Genomic DNA, 15,466 nt, shown 5'->3' with positions numbered 1-15,466 from the left:
ACAAAACAAGGTGTATCCATCAATCCAAAATGATTGTTTAAAATTATTATTTCTCTGTATAATTTTAAATTTTTCAGTTTTGTCTCCGATTTGGAATGAAGCCAGATTTTGAAATCTCAATGTTCTTTGTGAAATAAACTTCCCTTCTCTGCACAGCTCTAGTTTTCAGCCCCATGCCTGCTCCCACAGGAATCTACTGGAGATCAGGAATGCCTCTGAGCCATGCACAGCAATGTGCAGGATTTTACTTTCTCCAATGCCACTAGTTTTCAGAAAAAATGGAGAGCACGGCAAATATCTTTTTTCAGACAGTTTCTTTCTAAACCGAGGGATTCAAGGGGCTTCAGTTGCTGTATTTTTGTGAATGATTCTCTTTATTTTGAAAACCATGTAATTAGTGTGTGACACACAGGAGTACTGATAAAAAATGATATGACTTCTTGGCCCCTGTTTCATCTAGGTCTGGCTGACAAAGGGCAATACTCCTGCCGCTTGATAGGTAATTAGTGACTGACTATTTATATTGCTTATTGTTACAAAAGTTAGCCTTACAAAAAAAAAGGGGGGGGATGCAATCCATGAAGGTGATGCCGTTTGTATTTCTAAAATGTAATTTGTCTTAGAAAAGCATATCAGGTAATTGGCATCCTCCATGAAGGTCTTATTGACTATGGAGGGAAATTCGGAACTAGAAATGGCCACATTGGGTTGGATCATTGGTTCCTTTGGTGTAAAGGATACTATCATTCTACATTTCTGGGATCCACAGGTAGTGTCTGCAATTCACAAAATTCACTAAAACTTTAATCTTCTCCAGTGCAAGAAGGCTTTCATTTAACCATTACATCCACAACATAATGTATGAGACAAAATTCAGTGTCTTACTCAGAGAATGTCCAAGCTCTGTCTCCACACCCCTCTAGCTTACATACTGTTACATACCTGCAGAGTCCCAGGATGCCACATTTGTCCCTTTGCTTATTTATGTATTTTTACATACAGTTATTATAAATCCAATAGGTGTTTTCACAGCTCTTACATTTCATTGTTTAAAAATCTAGTATGGATGCATTATATTCTCTAGAGCAGGGGTTCTCAGGATAATTTTTTTGGTGGCCTGAGAGTGTGGCCACTAACTCTTGCTGGTGGTCGCTCTCAAACTTTTTCCTAAAATACTTAATTAGCTTTAGGAAAAAACAAATAAATATGCACATTTAAATGTCAAAATCATTGTAATTTATTTATTGCTAGCTAGCAAGTGTGCTGTGAAAAGTGATACTTTTATGTTTGTTAATATCCCTTTTCACTGCAGACTTAGTAGCTAGCAGTAAACAAACATACAAGAGACTTACTCAGCCCCAGCAAGCCTGGGGACAAATTAAGCCCTGGATGGGGGGGTCGGGGTAGGCAGGAAGGGCCAGGGGCGATGGAATTGGGGGGGGCTGAGGGAGGCAGTGGGGGGGCCAGAGCCTGAAGACCCACAGCCAGAGCCCGAAGCCCCGTGTCTGAGGGATGGGGACAGAGCCTGAAGCCACATGGCCAGAGCCTCGTGCCCTGTGCCATGCAGTGGGAGCCAGAAACCCTGTGGCCAGAGCCTGCTGCCCCGCCACCCAGGGATGAAGCCCAAAGCCTGAGTCCCCCCACCCCTGGGAAGGTGGGGAACTCACTGGTTGCCTGCTCCTCCAGCATTGTGCCCAGCTGTCTCCGGGGAGGTGGGTTGGGCCTAACCCCTGCTTGCAGCACCAGCAGCCAACACTAAGGCGGTGCATCCAGGAACAACAGGGAAAGGGAGGGGCTGCTGCTTCCCTCCTCCCCCCAGAATCACAGCCCAGGAGGCTGTGGCAACAACAAAAGCCCCTGGTGGCTGTATACAGCCACAGTGGCCACATTTGGGAAATTCATAGCCATACCTTCACTGATGAGTCTCTTTGTGATGGTGGAACAGACACTGCTTTGTCTAACTTCTGCAAGATTCTTATCTTCTTTCAAAGAAAGTTCCCAAGTGCTTCTTGCTTTTCTGTATTTTTAAGATAATTTTTCTTGAGAACTCATTAATTGGAAATTCTGCCTTTTCATAGTTGTCAGATGACTGTCTTTCTCCTTGTGTCAAACTTGAATTGACTTTAACAGAGTATTACTGATGAACATCTCATCTTGGTTTGTCCTTGCTCACATAGTGATGCTGGCCTTGCATGGCTCACAAGTCTTTGCCTGCAGCTCTTCGCACTAGAGCTTGTAGCTCTCTAGTTCAATCTTCAGCACCATGTTTACTTGCCGCAGCTAGACCAGCTGGTTCTTCAGCTCCTTCCAGTGCAACAAGCCAGTAGATCCCTCTGGAGTCCATCCATGGAAAAAATAGTATGTGATCGTGTAACTAAAGCATATAATGAATATAATATATAATATAATGCATATTGTGACAGGTTGGATCACAGAAACCTCCTTGGGAGCTGCCACCCGATGTGCAAAGACTACCCCTGCTTCTGTTTTCCCTGCCAGCTCAGGACTCCAGCACCCTGTCTTGCTGAGCCAGACACTCCCGTCTGGCTCCAGCACAGATCCAGGGTCTGAATCACTTGTCCCAAACCTGCAAGTTTCCTGAAAACAGCTTACAGAAGTGCGCTTGTCTTTAGCACTCAGATGCTCAATTCCCAATGGGGTCTAAACCCAAATAAATCCATTTTACCCTGCATAAAACTTATGCAGGGCAAACTCAAATTGTTCGCCCTCTATAACACTGAGAGAGATATGCACAGTTGTTTGCTCCTCCAGGTATTAATACATACTCTGAGTGAATTACTAAATAGAAAGTGATTTTATTAAATACAGACAGTAGGATTTAAGTGGTTCAAAGTAGTAACAGACAAAACAAAGTAAGTCACCAAGCAAAATAAAATAAAATGCGCAAATCTATGCCTAATCAAACTGAATACAGATAAAACTTACTGAAGCATCTCTGAGGGTGAGATTTTCTCAGACTGGACACCTTCCAGGCCTGGGCACAATTCTTTCCCCTGGTACAGCTCTTGTTGCAGCTCAGGTGGTAGCTAGGGGATTCTTCATGATGGCTCCTCTCCCTCTGTTCTCTTCCCCCCTTTATATATCTTTTGCATAAGGCGGGAACTCTTTGTCCCTCTGGGTTTCCACCCCCCCTCACTGGAAAAGCACCAGGTTAAAGATGGATTCCAGTTCAGGTGACATGATCACATGTCACTGCAAGACTTTATTACTCACTTGCCAGCACACACATATACAGGAAGACTCACAGGTAAATACAGCCATCTGCAGACAATGGGAGTCATCAAGATTCCAAACCATCATTAATGGTCCACACTTTACACAATTACAATAGGCCCTCAGAGTTACATTTTATATTTCTAGTTTTAGATACAAGAGTGGTACATTTATACAAATCAGATGATCATACTCAGTAGATTATGAGCTTTGTAATGATACCTTACAAGAGACCTTTTGCATGAAGCATATCCCAGTTACATTACATTCACTTATTACCGTATTTTCTCTAAAACTATCTCAGTTACATTATATTGACTTATTATCAAGTTTTTGTAAAACCATATAGACTGCACAACGTCACACATATGTACAAGGAGGCAAAATTAAGGTTGCCAGTACTAAGATTGTCTGCATTTCCTAACTTTTGAATATTGACTTTTCAACCTTAATACTCTTTTAATGTACTTTTTTGGGGGGGAGGGCGGTGTAATTTCTATGGCTTTAAAAAAACCACTCAAGCTGAAAAAACAGAATTTCCATTGTGTCGAACCATATCAACTCTCATGAGGTTCATCAGCGGGACATTTAGATCTATAACACTGACATCTCATTCAGGGACGGCTCTAGGTTTTTTGCTGCCCCAAGTAAAAAAATGTTTGGCTGCCCCCCTCCCCCGTGCTCTTCCCCTCACTCCCCTGCAACTGCACCCTCCTGCTGCCTTAGCCCTGGGTCACTGGTAACTCGCTCCCAGGGCAGGTCATTCAGCAGGAATTTTGGATGTGCACAGAACACAGACAAGATTGGTTCCCATATGGTTACAGAACTGCAGTAAAGTGGAACAATTTTCAGCTTGTGTGACTGGAGGATATCTGGATGCATATTATAAGACTATCCTACATAAACGAGGAAAAGTTGAGGTGCCTTTATTATTCTTTGTTTCTATGGGGAATGCACTATCACAGTCTTCCTTTTAAACAAATTAAACTAAAACTTAAAAAAAAAAAAAAAAAGCAATGGCTGTTGAAAATAGCAATTCCAGTCCTAATAACCACTGGGAAGCATTTCTTGCTCAATTTATTCTACTTTTTCTACAGCAAGTTACAGTGGATCAGTATATTTGATTTGTGGGAAATGAAGTAACAGCTGCCCAAATTGAGCTTGAGCACTCCTGAATTTTGAAGGTTTTCAAATCTGGAAGGCAGGTGCTAGATTCCCTTTCTGAATATTAGCTATATCTGGAGAGGAAAAGTCAATTTCTGCTTCCATGGCTCAGAAGTGGAAATCCTCTTAAGTGTCTGGTACTGTATCTAAAGCTGCCCAGGTCCAGAGCCTCCCCTCCCTTACTTTTCATTTTAAATTCTAGTGGGATCCACATACCTCCCTTGCTAGGCTTCAGATAGAGATAGCACTGTCCATTTAGTCCCCTCAATTCCTTCTTTGGGGGAGAGCCCAGGGCTGGGGTGGCAGGAGGTGCGGGTGGGGGAGAGCCCAGGGCTGGGGCAGCAGGAGGGTGCAGGTGGGGGGCCAGAGCTGGGGCGGCAGGAGTTGCGGGGGGGGGGGAGAGCCCAGGGCTGGGGCAGCAGGGGAGTGCAGGTGGGGGCCAGAGCTGGGGCGGCAGGGGATGCGAGGTGGGGGAGGAAGAGCCCAGGGCTAGGGCAGCAGGGGAGTGCAGGTGGGAGCCAGAGCTGGGGCAGCAGGGGTGTGAGCTGGGGGGAGCCCAGGGCGGGGGCGGGCGGCAAAAAACCTAGAGCTGGCTCTGTTCCTACCATTCACAGCAAGCTGCAGATTTCAGTTCCATACTCCTTTCCCACACCCTTTCCTGTTGCTACTGACCAAGGGAATGCTGGGAAATGTAGTTCTTTCCCTGCTCCAGGGCTGGCTCCATAGGCAGGGAGCTAACCAAGGAAATACAACTCCCAGGGTTCCCTGTTGGTTCTCAGCTCCCATGCTGGATGCTTGCGCCCCTTGTAAATCTGCCGCCCCAAGCAACTGCTTGCTTTGCTGGTGTCTAGAGCCGGCCCTGATCTCACTTGAACTAAGAGAGTAACCAAAAGCAGTAGTAAATTATAATCCTGTATGTGGACCAGCCCCTAGAGAGAGATGTGGATTTCTGAGCTGGTTGCTCACAGCAGAAGAATGCTGTATTCTGTTCCAGTTTTTGAAGGCAGTGTACTCTAATGGTGACAGACCCTTCTGCCCCTTCATTCCTGCATCAAGCCCGTAACATGTGGTAGAGCTAAAGCAGTGGTTCTCAACCAGGGTACATAGCAGTCTCCCAGGGGGTACATCACTCATGTAGATATTTACCTAGTTTTACAACAAGCTACATAAAAAGCACTATTAAAGTCAGTACAAACTAAAAGTTCATACAGACAATGATTTTATACTGCTCTATATACTATACATTGATTTGTCTTGTGTACCCCAAGTTTCACCTGACATAAAAGCTACTTGCATACGAAATCAAACATAAAAATACAAAAGTGTCACAGCAAACTATTACTGAAAAATTGCTTACTTTCTCATGTTTATCATATAATTATAAAATAAATCAATTGGAATATAAATACTGTACTTACATTTCAGAGTCCTGACAGGGGTGCAGTAGTCTGGGAAGGTTGAGAGCACCAGAGCTAAAGCATCTCTTTTGAAAAAAAACATCCAATCTTGATTTAAGACTTCAAGTGACAGAGAATCCAACACATCCTGTATAAAGTTGTTGCAGTAGTAATTACATTCACTGTTAAAAATGTGTGCCTTATTTCTAAAATGAATTTGCCAAGCCACTGGATTTTTTTAATGTTTTTGTCTGGTAGATTAAAGAATGCTCTACTATCCGAAGTCACTTTCTCACCAAGGTACTTCTAGGCCAGCGTCAAGTCACCTCTTCCCCCTCTCTTGGATAAAATAAGTAGATTGAGTTTCGATAGACTCCACAAATCCAGTAACAAAAGGAAAAAAAATTGATACACAAATTAATCACACGGTAAAATTTTGAAAAGCATCTAAATGACTTACAGGCTCACTTTCTTCTCTAAAACAATGTGACTGCACAAGAGCTGGCAATTAAACAAGACTATGGCAATGTTTTCAAAAATGCCTAAGTGGCTTCCAAATCTAAATTCCATTGAAAGTCCATGAGACTTAGGCACTTTTGAAAATAATCTTAGCATAATGCCAAGGATTGGCTGTCTTTACAAGTGAGATTTACAGTTCCAAAGAATGAGATTCAAGGCCAAAAAGTGAGACTTTCCAGGTGGTGTGTTAAGTCACTGCTTAAAACAGGGACTCTCATCTTTGGTCCTTGGCAATAGTCCAGGTTTTTAATCCAATCAGCATGCAACAATTTGTTTTAAAATTAGGGTTACCATATTTTAAGTATCCAAAAAGAGGACACTCCACGGGCGCCGGTCCCACCCCAACTCTGCCCCGGCCCTGGCCCCGCCCCCGCCCCAACTCCGCCCCCTCCCCTGGACGCTTCACCCCCTGCCCCTCCCCCTCCCCTGCTTCCCGCGAACATTTGATTCGCGGGAAGCCTGAAGCAGCAGGCAAGCTGGGGCGAGGGGGGGCGCGAGGAGGCGTGGCTCTGGCCCCGGCGTCTCCTGCCCGGCTTGGCTTGGGCCCTGCACTGCCGGCCCCGAGCACCACCGGCCCCCGACCCCGGCCCAGCCCCCGGCCGAGAACCGCCCGGCCCCGCACCGCCGGCCCCCGGCCGAGCACCCCCGGCCCGGCCCTGGCCCAGCACCCCTGGCTGAACACCCCTGGCCGGCCCCAGCCCGGCCCCCGGCCGAACACAGCCGGCCCCGGGCACCGCACCGCCGGCTCCGGCCCCGGCCGAGCACCCCGGCCCCCGGCTCCGCACCGCCGGCTCCAGCCCGACCCCTGGTCGGCTCCAGCCCACCCCCGGCTGAACACCGCCGGCTCCGGGCCCAACACCACCGGCTCCAGCCCCGGCCCCTGGCCGAGCGCACCGCCGCCCCCGGCCGAGCACCACTGGGCCCGGGCCCCGGCCCCGCACCGCTGGCTCTGGCCCCGCACCGCCGACCCTGGCCCTGCACCGCCGACCCTGGCCCCGCACCGCCGAGCACTGCCAGCCCCAGCGGCTCCGGCCCCCGGCCGAGCACCGCCGGTCCCTCTCTCCCTATTTTCCCGGACATGTCCGGCTTTTTGGGATTTCCTCCTGGATGGGGATTTGAGACCCCAAAAGCCGGACATGTCTGGGAAAATCCGGACGTATGGTAACCCTATTTAAAATGTACAGTTCTTAATATTGCATATGAAACACGTTAATGTCCCAATTCATACTAAAGTCTAGGGCAGACGAGAATTCTTGCACAATTGAAATCAGTGGATTTTAATAAAAACAATTATTTGCTGGTTAGAACAAAAACCTGCATGGCTGGAGATCCCTGAAGACATGAATTTGTCCAGTCTGCTCATTTGTGGGTGAACTCATATTTTTTGACCATCAAGTAGTCACACACACAAATGCCCCTGCCCCTGCATATCCTCCCCTCTCCTCTCCTGCACATATAGAATGTGGGTCTATAGTTTCCATGATTACCACAGTACATAAGTTTGGAAAGCAAGCTCTAAGCCCCATGCCTGTGGCACCTGATGTATTGTTGTCTGTTATAGCGCCTAAGTAAAAGTATTTAAAATCTTACTCAAAATGAGTGAGATGAGGTTAGGAATGTGTGTGAGAGTGAGATAGCATGCTAATGAATGAGTCTCACACCCAATGAATGAGACTTGACATGTTTGTCTTAGTCATAGTCTTAGTTAATCACCAGCTCGTATCCAGCCACATAGTCTTATGGGAGAGAGCAAACATATATGTACATAGACATTTAAAGGTCCAGCTATAATTGCAGTATCTGTGTTAAAGGAAGCACAGGGGCTGCTACCAGATACTCATTCCTGGGAACAATTAGTTGGGGTGGGGTGTAAGTGGAGCCATTGCTCCAGATCCCTTATCTGCTAGCTAGCAGACTTGATAGGCTATGCTGGGGGAACCATGCAGCACTCCTCAAAAGGATAAAACAGACTGTGCTTTCCCCAGTGCAAATGGGAAGCTGTTTGAGGCAGAATGCATCAAAGGCTGATTTTCTCTCCAGGATTCCTCCTGGGGGAACTACTTCTTTTCTATTGGCTGTGGCTAAATGCCACAGTCTTGTCCCTAGTATATACACAGAATTTCTTAAAGTTTACATTTAAAAAGTAACTTCAAAACACCCAAGCAATAATAATTAAAAATATTTGTAACTGCTCCCGTTCTCTGGTCATACGCTGTCACATGTAAAATCTAAGACTAAAAGCCAACATTTTAAATTCGCTATCCTAAAGTGGATTTAGGTACCTAGCTTTAGGCAACCACATTTTGAAAATGTTGACCTAAATTCAGCCCTCAGATGTGTGACATGCACAGATGCACTACATGAAAATTTTATGCCCATTATTTTCATATGGTTTGCAAAGCAACAAAATACCGGTATTTCACATACAAACAGAAAACAAAGGGTATTTTCCATTACCAAATATATAAGAGCAAAAATGAACAAAATGATTTAAAGTTTACAGCATAGCTACGATAAATGTCTGATTTACCTAGTAAGAGGAAACAACAAACTGTACCAGTGTGTCCTCAATTTTCTCTCTCTCTCTTTTTTCAAATGGAATTAATAAGCACTGAATGTTGAAAAACCGAAGAGCACAGTTCACATGAGTCTCTGTAGCCCTCTTGGAGGTTAGGTGTTGGATACCTGACTAGAGTTGTGTGAATAGCTCATTGTTGACTCACTGGCCAAACAAAAAAAAATTACTTTCAGGTCAAATGAAGCATTTCATTCAACTCATAACAAAATGTTTAATATCATTTTTGACTTTTTTTACCCTTTAAATTTTTAAAAAAATGAAACAAATAAATTTCAAAACAAAAAGTCATTTAGATTCAAAAATTCGAAACATTTGTTTTTTTCAGATTATTTTTTCCCAACTGAAGCAATTTGGCAAATTTGACACAAATTTGCAAAATGTTTTGGTCAACATTAATCTGCATTCTTCAGCAAAACAGAATTTAAGTCGAAAAAATGTAACCCAGCTCTATTCTTCACTATTCAGCATCCTGACTTGTATAAGAAATAGGCCTCCTCTCTTCTGTAATTTACGGGGTTTCTTGAAAAGAAAAGTTATTACAATTTGTTTTTTAATTACATACCCCAGTCTGTTTCTTATTGTTAACCATCCAAGGAATTAATTTAATAGAGATTGGGGAGGAAGAGCTGTTTTGTTATTTAAAACATCCCCCTGGCCAGTCTACGATTGTCCCCTTAGCTACAGGTATTTTGTGTTTTGTCCAGTTTATTAACCTATCTTATCCTATATTGTAAACACATACTGAAAAACCAATATGCCATAAATGTACTATTTCTTCACAATGCAATATCTGTAGACTATACAGTTCCTAAAATGTTTGCAAACTGTTGACAGCACTGTCTTTTATCTCTTCTGTTTTTAAGAGTTCATTTATGAGGAACTCTTTGTCACATCTGTCTGCAGTGGAGTATAAATATTGATGGTGGAAGCCAGATGCAATAGGCATCTTCTCATCTTATTAAATCATTCATGGACACTACACTAGTTTTAGTCTCTTTACTCTGTCAGTGACTTGATGTGTGTAAAAATAGAAATGGAGCTTTTGATTTCAGTGAGTTGCTAGACTTGTAGGTGATGCAAATCAAGAGCTCTTTTTAATACCTAAATCATAAAGTCCTATCTTAATTTTACACTGGTTGGTTTTGAACTAATTATTTTAGTTTGCAAGTGTTTACTCTTTGTTTTCTGATTTGTTTTCAAAATAACTTTTCTTTAACCCACTATGATTTTATATGAAGGATTAAATATTTTATTGACCCATTGATAGGAACTATAATATTTTTGGTCTCTGTACTGTAAATAAATATATCTGAATTAGAGAGGATCTGAAATAAAAATTATAATCAGTTAAAAAAAATCTATGAACTGCTTATAAAAAACTGCTATTTTGCAACCTAGTGAAAAAACTGATTTAGAAATAATATCATCTTGATACCTATCTGTAAGAACCTGTAAAGAATAAAGAAACAAGAGTTTTTCCATGCCCAGTTTTGGTACAAAAAAGTGGCCTAAAATTAATATTAGGAAAGTTCAGAATATCAATTAGCAATAAGCACTAATAAAGAATAATAGAATATTTTACCAAAATAATTAGCCTTTAGCAACCATAAGCACAATGAGACTAAATAGAAAAGTAGTGGAAATTTAGTACAAATACAGGTGGTTTCAGAGTTGTGCTGAATCATAAAAATTGAGATAAAGAAAAGGAATGCTGTGTAGTTAAGATACACAGATCCACTGAACTAAAGAAACAGTGCAAAAAAATTCAATTGAATTAGAATTGGCTGTCGAAATAATCCTATTTATGATTAAAGATGTTGCTGTTTACCTAGCAAAGAGGAAAGAAACAACTGAAACTGCTATGATAGAGGTTGTAATGGATGCAGATTACAAGGAGATGATTCTGATTTCAGCCAGTGAGGGGTTGGAGAAGGAGACTTTGAAGCTAATAAACAGGAGTGAGATCTCCCCTAGAATAGATTGGTGGTTAGGGCACTCAGCTGGGCTGTAGAAGAACTGGGTTCAGGTCCCTGCTCCAAATCAGGCAGAGCCTTCATGTGAATTTGGAAATATAAAGCAAGAGAAGCAACATAAAGGCTAAAAAATCAGAAGGTCAATAGAAAGAACCCATTAAAAAAAAAAAACAACAACAACAACAACGAATCTCATGATTTGTGACCAATGATGCTTTTGGGGGCCTGACCTATGATTTTTGAACACCTGGCAATACTGTATTAGCAATAAATGAAGTGGCTGGCAGGTAAAGTTGGAGGAAAGATCTTTATTAAGTCTGTTGAGTGGCCAGTGTTATATGCTGGTACTCTAGAGTTTGGAGACCTAGCAATATGGATTTGGCTTGTATCCCTGAACCCTCTTTCTTCAGTTCCACTTATCATACTACACTCTGCTAAGAAGCAGTGAGCGCCAGTAGTTTTCTTAGTGTACTGATAATTTGAAAATGGCCTGTGCAAACTGATTTTCCAGGATGGTGTTCCAGAAACTAATCCCCAAATATCTTCTCCTGTTCTTGTTTCTAAAAAGGATGAAATGGACTAAGGCTGGCACTGAGGAATATATTGATGTTTGTTTCGTGTCAGTTCCTTTTATGTTTGAGGTATGAGTAAGCAAAATAATTAAGAATTTTCAGACTGAGCTTCCACTGGATTTTGAGGGGACTATAACTCCAGAACACTATTTGCTATGCATGAAGCTTGGTAGAAAAAAAAAAAAATGTACCTCTCGCCAAGAGGTACCTTGCCAACGCTCAGCCTGGGAGAACATTTTAGTGAATTTTTTAGTTGGAGGATATGAAATATAGGGTTTAGACTGGGAATTGGGTTGCATCCTTCCCTACTGAGGAGCTGCTCCATACTAATGATTTGTCTGCAGAGGTAAGAGAGAAATATTTTGGGGCTAATAAACATTGACAGTACAAAAATAAAAACAGAAAACATTAACTTGAATATTGAATGTTGAGAGCATCTTTCACAGTAGAGGAAATGTTAATACTTAAACTATTTGTAAATTGCTTAATCTTTTTTGTCATTTGACAGTAACATTTTTCAATAGTTCCCCCTCATTTGAAATTCTGTAAAGCATTAATAGTGTAACTTAAATCTTCGGGAAAAGGCATAAAGTCATAAATCTGTCTATTTGTTGTCTATAGGCCTGATCCAAAGTCCATTTAAGTAATGGAAAGACTCCAATTGACTTCAATGGGACAATAAATGCAAAAGTAGTTCCATGTTACACAGTGCTCTTAAAATTAAATTTGGTAACGTTGTGGTTGTGTTGTGGTTGTAAACTAAGTGCATCGCTATATTCTGGAAACTTCCTTCGTTCAGCATTGTTTGTTCTACATTAAGAGGCTGTATTTTACATTTTTCATACTATGCCAGGTATATTGATGTCTATCTTGTATGACAAATTATTGTATTCCATTCATTTGGCTTGTAATGTTTGCTAAGTATGTACAGTGGATGTTTGCTAATGACGCCTGTAATCTAACTTGTTTTTATTCCAGGGGAATGGCAGACAGGAAGGCTCCCACAAGCAATATAAAAATGTTTACATTTAATGAATTCTGCACATTTGAAGTGATCAGCTGTATAAATACACAGCAGAGGAATTGATCTTTGTTTGCATATGTGCATTTAGAGAACTATCGACTTTTTTTTTTTAACTCCTAATTGATTCAGACACTTTTGATAAATTGGGCTTTAATACCTCTGCACAGATAACTGATGAGTTTCAATATTATTCTGTGCTTTAATCGGGTTCACTGAGTTTCCTGAAGTTCTGTTTAATATCTATTAACTGTAACTATGGTCAATTAGAGTTGAGCAAAAAAATCAAAATTTATTATAAAGTTGTCCACATTAGAATTGATTTATGTTGTAATATGGGCTTTCCTTAAGTGGATAAAATAAAATATCCCTTATTTAGCCAGCAGACTTTGTAAAAAGCCACTTTAAGATAGTGTAACATCACAAAAAGGCCCAGACTAAGTCCTGTGTGGAACATAGATATGACATTACCACACTGTTCACAAAATTTCCTCATAACGTAATTAAGTAGTAGCCTGGCCAATGAGCCACATGGTTAGATATGAGTAGCTCAGAAGTTCTGATCCTGGCTCCGCCATCAAAGGGATGCAGGGAGTGCCCAAGGTCCCAGCTGCTGGTAAAAAGTCTGGGGATCACTGCTTTACAGTTTCTTTAGCTGGCTTTCAGCACCCCCACTACAAAAAGTGTTCCATGCTATTGCCTTACTGCCCAACCTTTGGGCATGCCATTTCACCTGCCTGCCACCGTCTCTATATCTCTAAAATGGGGTTGATAATGCCTGTTATACTTCACACAGTTGTCAATAACTCTGTAAATGTTTAGTACTTTGAACATCGTAAAGTGCAATGTAAGTGCTAGATATAGGTACATAATAGGTACCCAGCCACTTATTGTGGAAGTGAGAAATAAAGGGAAGGAGAATCTTAATTAGAGGGCTGCTTAGGCCTAATTTCTAGGCCTGAACCAGACTCCAGACCACCTGACCTGAACCCAAAAGGATGGAGTTGTTTTTCCAACCTGATCGTTATCCCCCGGCACCTGAGTCAGCGCTGCTGCCTTCTGCGCGTGGGGTTGGTATGATGTTGGCTACTGCCCTACTCCTGCTGTCTGCTTCTCCTCTACTGTGCTGTGTTTTAGAGATACTGTGACTCCTTGGTGCACTCATTCTGCAGCACGACTCTGACTGTCTCCTGCTTTGCCTACTACGTCTGACTGCACATGACCTTGTCATGACAGAGTCCCTTCAGGTTAGGTTGCAGGGCTCTAGTCTTAATGATATTTGAAAGAATGCTACAAGACTTAGCACTTAATGGTTGTTCACTTCCCCCTCATTTCCCTATCCATTAGACTTCTCTCCCTCCCCAACTTCTTTACTTAGCAGGTGAGTGGACATCTTTCAAGTCTTGCATTAATTTAAGATGCTATATTGGAAGTTTCTATACATGATTCTTAACTGAAAGTAAAACATGAAAGTTGCCTAATCAGCCCTGAAGCAATATTGCACACAACAGCCAGCCTGAAGGAAAAATATGACATTTCCCTATACTCTACAATGGTTCACTAGCAACTTAAACTTCAGTATAAAATAATGTGTTCTGGCCATCATGTTCAACATCAATTGCAAGGTATATGGGCTGTTTTCAAGTGAAGCTTATATTTAAAATACTGCATTGACAGATTTGTAGCATCTCTCAACCCCTCTATCAGCGACCCCCATAGACTTGTTTGTAATTCTCTACATTGTACGAAAATCATGAGCCGGGGTTCAAGTGCAAGTTTTCAAATTGGAGTTGGGGAGGAGCACAGAGGGATTTCTTTTCCACTCTGGCTTTCTAGTATTGTACTCAGATGGGGCCAGGGATGATTAATCTGGAAAGACACTTTGTTTGACAGATCATCTGTGTGATAGTGGTTTGAAACTACCACCGAGGATCCTAGGAATATGGTTGACACAGCCACTTTGCAGGAGTGGGTGAGGTTCTACGGCCTGCAGTATGCAGGTCAGAGTAAATGATTATGATGGTCCCTTCTGACCTTAAAGTCTATGAGTGGAAATGAAAGGAAAGTTTACACACAATCAACTATTTGTCACCTCCTCAACTCAGGTGCACAATTTACTTATTCAGACTAAATTATGTCTGAGTACTATTGACTCTCATGAGCTTTGTTGCCAACTCTTAGACAGTTATACAAGGACAACATACTTTATCATCTAACTAAGCAAGGACAATAGATAACAGTGATAATTTTCTCCAAATCAGCATATTCTACATAAACTGTAAAGATAGAAGAATATTAGGGTTAGAAGAGATCTCAGGAGGTCATCTAATCCAATCCCCTCCTCAAAGCAGGACCAATCCCCAACTAAATCATCCCAGCCAGGGCTTTGTCAAGCCTGACCTTAAAAACCTAAGGATGGAGATTCCACCACCTCCCTAGGTAACCCATTCCAGTGCTTCACCACCCTCCTAGTGAAATAGTTTTTCCTAATATCCAACCTAGACCTCCCCCACTGCAACTTGAGACCATTGCTCCTTGTTCTGTCATCTACCACCACCGAGAACAGCCAAGCTCCATCATCTTTGGAACTTCCCCTCAGGTGGTTGAAGGCTGCTATCAAATCCCCCCTCACTCTTCTCTTCTGCAGACTGAACAAGCCCAGTTTCCTCAGCCTCTCCTCATAAGTAATGTGCTCCAGCCCCCTAATCATTTTCATTGCCCTCTGTGGTCTCTCTTCAATTTGTTCACATCCTTTCTGTAGTGGGGGGCCCAAAACTGGATGCAATACTCCCGATGTGGCCTCACCAGTGCTGAACAGAGGGGAATAATCACTTCCCTCGATCTGCTGGAAATACTCCTACTAATGCAGCCCAATATGCCTTTAGTCTTGTTGGCAACAAGGGCACACTGCTGACTCATATCCAGCTTCTCGTCCACTGTAATCCCCAGGTCTTTTTCTGCAGAACTGCCACTTAGCCAGTCGGTCCCCAGCCTTTAGCACTGTATGG

At 42.4% G+C, this 15,466-nt stretch overlaps 1 protein-coding gene across 1 annotated transcript in view; it reads left to right on the top strand.

Annotated features, from left to right (window-relative positions):
* The window catches only part of GABBR2 (gamma-aminobutyric acid type B receptor subunit 2), an 835,193-nt gene that overhangs the window by 225,979 nt on the left and 593,748 nt on the right, over window positions 1-15,466 (top strand). The gene's annotated exons all lie outside the window — the stretch shown is intronic.

Source organism: Trachemys scripta, chromosome 2, assembly GCF_013100865.1.
Source record: "Trachemys scripta elegans isolate TJP31775 chromosome 2, CAS_Tse_1.0, whole genome shotgun sequence".
Classification (NCBI taxonomy): Eukaryota; Metazoa; Chordata; order Testudines; family Emydidae; genus Trachemys; species Trachemys scripta.
This window is presented reverse-complemented; position numbering and strand designations above follow the sequence as displayed.